Here is a 6,005-nt window from a genome sequence, read left to right as displayed (position 1 = left end):
CATTTGTTCCTTGCGCGTGAACCAATTTTATCAAATTCAAAATTACACTGAAAAAATTAGATCACATATATGAGCACTATCTGCTTAACATTTCCTCGACAAAAAAACTATCAACTGGCACCTGATGATTGCACGACCAGAAATTGTTTTGAGGTCGGTTAGTATTTTTGGGGGGAAAAGGCTAAGGCAAGTAAACAGCCGATATTGATCAATAGTAAATTACCTGAAGAATTTTAAGGTACCATAGTTTTTTAGAGGATGTGTGTGAAAATAAGGTTTATCAGTCCAAAAATATCTTCTGTGCGCCGTACATTGCAGTTTTTTTTACTCTGGAAGGCACCGTACCTCCCAGGTCGTCAATTGGAATTTTTTCAGACCAGGAGCTACAGACCTGCAGCTGGTGGTAAAAGAACGTTCGACTAGGAGCAGTTACTTTTTCTTTTATAATAACCAAGCAACGGGAGGAGCTGTCGAGCAACATATAGTTAGTCGATCGACAACCGATAGACTGTCGAACGATGGTTTCATGTACGTCTGACCATCGACCAATTCACACGTGCATTCGCCTTTCAAAAAAGTTTCGTCATTAGTGTCAACTACCGAAGAATCAACTTGAGAAAAAAACTTTGCCCAAAGAACACCTGAAAAAACAACAACAACCAAAGTCGGGTAGGATGTCGATGGACGGTTTTTCGACAATCACACCAAAATCCCTCCTACTGTATTTACGGTTTTGGTACTGTGGTAAAGCCAGTTATACGGCCAACGATTTATGTTGAATTATCGCTCTTTTAATAGTAAGAGTATATCTCACTCTCTTCAAGTACTATGAACAACAATTAGATTACACATAAATAAATATATACAGGTTTACTCTAAAACACTGTTAAAGCAAATATCATTATTGATAAAACGCCCGTTTTTCACGACCCCCCCCCCCTCCCCCGCTCCTTGATCCATATTTTCATTTGCAGTCTTCCTAAATCTACACTCTTTTTTATCAAAATTGCGATTCCACGCAATGACTTGAAAAATTCCGAGTATTCTTTAACTTTCTTCTCATAATTATTTCGTGTTAAACAATTGGCAACCATATACTAATGTTTTATCATCAAAAAACTATAAAAACATGTCTGTTTATTTAAGCTTACTAGTTTATTAAGCAATTCATTGTCACCCATATCTGTAAAGTTCTTAGAACTATTTCGACTGATACATGCATTTCTATCGATAGAAGTTAAGCAGTAAGACAATGTACTGGCATTGAGTGATGTAAGATCTTGCTTCGCTCTCTCTTACTAAATTCATTGTTGCTTCGATAAAATAAACCTTAATACAATTTTAAAACATTCGAAATACATGTTCATGTACTTATCTCCTAGTCTTAACAGAATTTGAGTCGTGTACATTCTTTTAAAAAAAAAACTATACATTAGCTTTTGTCAGGCATTAGCGCACCTTTTCTTCACCTTCTTCACTTCAAAAAAGAGGTGACATTGCTTAAAATATTTTAACGTGCAAAATTTTAAGGACGATGTTTTGATGAGTAGACTGACCGACTTTACTGGTACAGACCCATAGAGGGATTTGGAGTAAGTGATGTGCAGTTAATATAGGTTTAATAGTGTCTTGGCAGATCTTTGTAAAAAAAAAAAAAAAAAAAAAGTTTTCCTTATATAGCGCATACTTTACCAAAAGCATACCTGTGGATAGGGGATGCGCAATTGCCCTGAACAAAGTTTTTAGTCAAAGCATAGCTTTGATTCCATCTTTAGGATAGAAAAGATTTTCAAGGAAAATGGTATAGTAATTAGCAAATATCTTGAAATGCTATAATCGGAAGTGACGTTCCTCGTATTTCCGGCGAACAACTATTTGGCGTAATCATATATATGTTGTTTTAATTGTCATTGACGTAAATTAGGGGCGGCGCCAAAGTAGTGATAATGATTGGAAGACGGCTAACACGGGCTAACCATGTGGCATTCGTCCCACACCTGCAGAGTTGATGTTTTTTTCAAACTGCAATGATGTAACCGATGCAGCCTTTTTAATTTGCCTGGTGTGCCGTGGATGTAAATTGCATGCCCATGTGGTAAATTTCACCACAAGGGAATGATAGACAGTTTTTATACAATGCCCCACATTACTACTAAGTAAACTTCTTGCTACTTTAGTATAATTGGGATAAACATTTTATCATTTTTTCATCAAAGGAAGGTATACAAGTGATTTCTCGTAACATGTCTGAGATAGTGTTTGGTAGGATGTTCCATTTTTCAAAATATATTTGCGTGCATTATACAATGTTATATAAAAAAGTTACTTTCATATTTCGTAATAAAACTCTAAAGATCAAACTTATCTAATTTTTGGAGCGATTGTAATCAAGAAATGACTATGCCCACTATGTATTTTAATTTATTTTATTAATATATTACAATTTATTTTTAACACGTAAAATTGTAAATGAAATATAGAAGCTAAAATAATAGCTCATTTAGAATTCTTTAAAAAAAAATGAATCTTAGAAGAAAAAAATATATATTAATCGATGATAGTCAATTATAAAATGATTTTTTTTAAGGGGGGGGGGGTGTTTCTCTCATCACTGGCGCCTCAGACATTTATATCCCTTTTAAACTGTCAACATCTTTTAAATGTATAAAAAAGATACGTATAGACCACGGATTGGGGACAATTACCCCTGTGACGAGGCGTAAACTGAGAGAGAGCAGCTCGCCATTATCTCGGGGACAGAATATAAGGTGGCACAAAGTAGGGTTAATCGCGAGTCACTCTTCCAATTTTTATTTGAAAAGAATGGAATTCTATCGTATCACAGAGGGGTTTTCAGTCATTAGTCACACCTAAAGTGCAGTTGACAACTGTCAATCACTGCCACCCGTCTTAGTTTGTCAAGCGTTTGCCACCAACAAGAAAGGGATCAAGGATTTTAATCGCCTTTTAAACAAAAAGTATATTATAAGACTACAAACTCTTCACGCTGTTTTTTTTTTCGTTGTTGTTTTGTGGTTGTTTTCTTTTTAAAAGTTTGGCCAATGAACTACGATAGAGAAAAAGTATGTAAGTTGTCCATGATACACATACGTGGAAGGGAAACTATCAGTCCTTTTCCTCACTATTGTTAAAAATTTTTAATTAATTAAATTGATCATTTTATTAAAAAGTGCGCACATACAATACATCTTTTTCCATTTCATTATTCATTCTTTTACCCATAAGATAAAGCAAAGAGCAAAGCGATTGAAAAGTTAAATAAGAAAAGGCCAGAATTGAAAAAAAATGCAGTTCGCAATGTTTTGTAATAAATAATAAGTACTTAAAGTTGCATGTTTTCTAGTTTTAATTAATTCAAATATTAGTTTGATGAGTCGTGTTTTATTAACATATCGCCGTTGAACAGAGGTCATAATTTTAAAATGAGTAAATGCAGTTCTATATCTACATGTATCTGTCTTTATTTCCTCCTGAAAATTATTTAATCAATTCAATGTTGATATATTCTTATTGAATATTGAACATACAAAGATAAGTGATACATGTATATATGTCTATCCCAGATGCATGTTTTTTTTAACAGATTGTGCCATGCAGCGTGCCAAATTATTATCATAATGTCAACTTGTAACAAATTGAAGTCATCATGAAAGATAAAAAGAATTGATAAAATAATTGTAAATTAAATATTTTTACAAAATATTAACATCAACCTATGCGACAATTGAAATACAAGGTGCAACTACTTTATGGTGAATGCAAGATAATCATGTTTACGTGCAACTTACATATATATTTATACCTAGTTACTTATCTAGACTTATGTGGACATGAAACTCAATTTTGTTGATATGCAACTTAATTATGTTGATATGCAACTTAATTGTGTTGACAATAAAGTTATTTCTGTTGACATTCGAAGTAGTTTAAGCTGTAGGTTCAGACGAAAATCACGGTACTTGTTGCATATATTTATTTGTCATCATAAACAATTTGCATGTGGATATTACTTAGTAAGTAGCCGGTCTATATCAATAATTAAATTTGTTTTTCTACATTTATAAGTTGCATCTTTGTTTGTACGTTGAGCAATTTTCAGTCATTTAAATGGTTTTAATTAATACATATCTTAACAGATTAAATTTTTGATCAACAATTTCATTTTTGCATGTTGACATAGATCTCAACGTAATTATTAACACATTTCATAGAAAATAGAAAAATGACTTGCAATGCATGTAAATTTGTATGTAGAAGCGTAGCATATCTTTACTTTTCATACAATAATTGACATATTTACGGTTTTTAGCAAAAACAAAAATGCTTTAATCAGTCAGTAAAATTGAAGGTTTGCTTTTGGATTCAGTATTTTCGGCCAAGTTTGTCAAAGTCATACAGGCGACACTTCACGTTTATCTAAGAAGCCTCAAGGACTCTTTAAATATTTGCATTTGATTTTTGTTTCAATAATGAGACTTAATTGTGTAAAATGCAGACGAAAAAATTTCATTAATGCGGAAATCACGAAAATATACAATTGAAGACCCAGTAGATCAGATGTACTTTCTAAAGTAATTTGATGAAAGATTTCGTGGATTTGAAATGTGCCAATGGTTCTAACAAGGATGTACGGTTGAAAATGTAGGCTAATTCAAAACATGTGGATATTATGTAATCAAATTTCTCTCTACGGTTAAAGACAATTATTTGATTTCTTTAAGACAGGCAATGTTTTGACGTTTCAACATTAGGACATACTTGCCCTAACAGCTTCAAAAGGACTTTATAATCCCTGTAGTGCATATTACTTTACTGACAAAGCTTTGTTTAGCTTTTCTTATTGCGTTTTAGACATCATATTTATATCTCTTCCGAATACTGAGAGAGAGAGAGAGAGAGAGAGAGAGAGAGAGAGAGAGAGAGAGAGAGAGAGAGAGAGAGTGTGTGTGTGTGTGTGTGTGTGTGTGTGTGTGTGTGTGTGTGTAAGGGGGGGTGCAATAATTCAGCCATAACAAAAAATCAGTTAAAATTGATTTTAGAGATTACAAGTTGTTGCATACAGAACATGACGCTTGAGGTGATGGTTGTATTTGTTAATAAAATGGGTCAAAGTTCTGTTAAATTATTATAAAGTACTAAAGCTTCAGGATATATGGGCATAACCATATGTAACATGTAAAGCTTTCGCACGATAAATCAACTTGCCTCGAGCATGACATCATTCTAGAATTTGAACATTTACACAAAATTATGATATTGCAATGGTCTGTTAATTGTTAATTTCCTGGATTAACATTTTTTTTTATTCCAGTGACCTCAAAAAATTGATACCTATATTTAAGTGCAAATTGTGGGCTTTGAACAAACAAAAACCAATCCAAATTTTGAAGAAAAAAACGTGAATTGAGCTGGGTCTTTTTGCAAGGTCAATCAAAAAGTTATAAAAATTTTATAGAGCAAAATTTTCCGCATATCATGCCACCAAAGATTTTGGTTCTCAGCGATGAGTTTTCTTCGGTTTTATATTTTCTTCAATAGCAATCAAATCCAAGTTGAAAAGAGTTTTACAATTACATTTACCGAAACTGCAAGAGTTTCAATCTCTATCACATAACTCCTTCGCTGAAGATGAAAGCTATGGGATATAATTTTTTTTAATTTACGGACAAACCCCATCTACACATCATCAGTTACCGGTATTTCGCTCCGTGGTCATTTGAGACCCGGTCACCTTTATATGTTAAAGCTGCTTGGTCCGATTTTATATCAAATTTTATGCACGCTATTAAACGATGGCTATGCTTAGTATCTGTATAATAATAGACATTGCAGTAGTTTTACCCGTCAATTGTGCCAAATTTCAATGAAGAAAAATACGTACAAAATTTGCAAACAAAACAAACGACATTAAAAGGTACCGCTTTATTTCGCCTCATGTTCAATTTCACCCCTGACGACGAGACGGGTATGGTTGTATTACGAAT

Source organism: Magallana gigas, chromosome 5, assembly GCF_963853765.1.
Source record: "Magallana gigas chromosome 5, xbMagGiga1.1, whole genome shotgun sequence".
NCBI classification, from domain to species: Eukaryota; Metazoa; Mollusca; class Bivalvia; order Ostreida; family Ostreidae; genus Magallana; species Magallana gigas.
The sequence above is the reverse complement of the archived record's forward strand: the minus strand, read 5'-3'. Positions refer to the sequence as shown.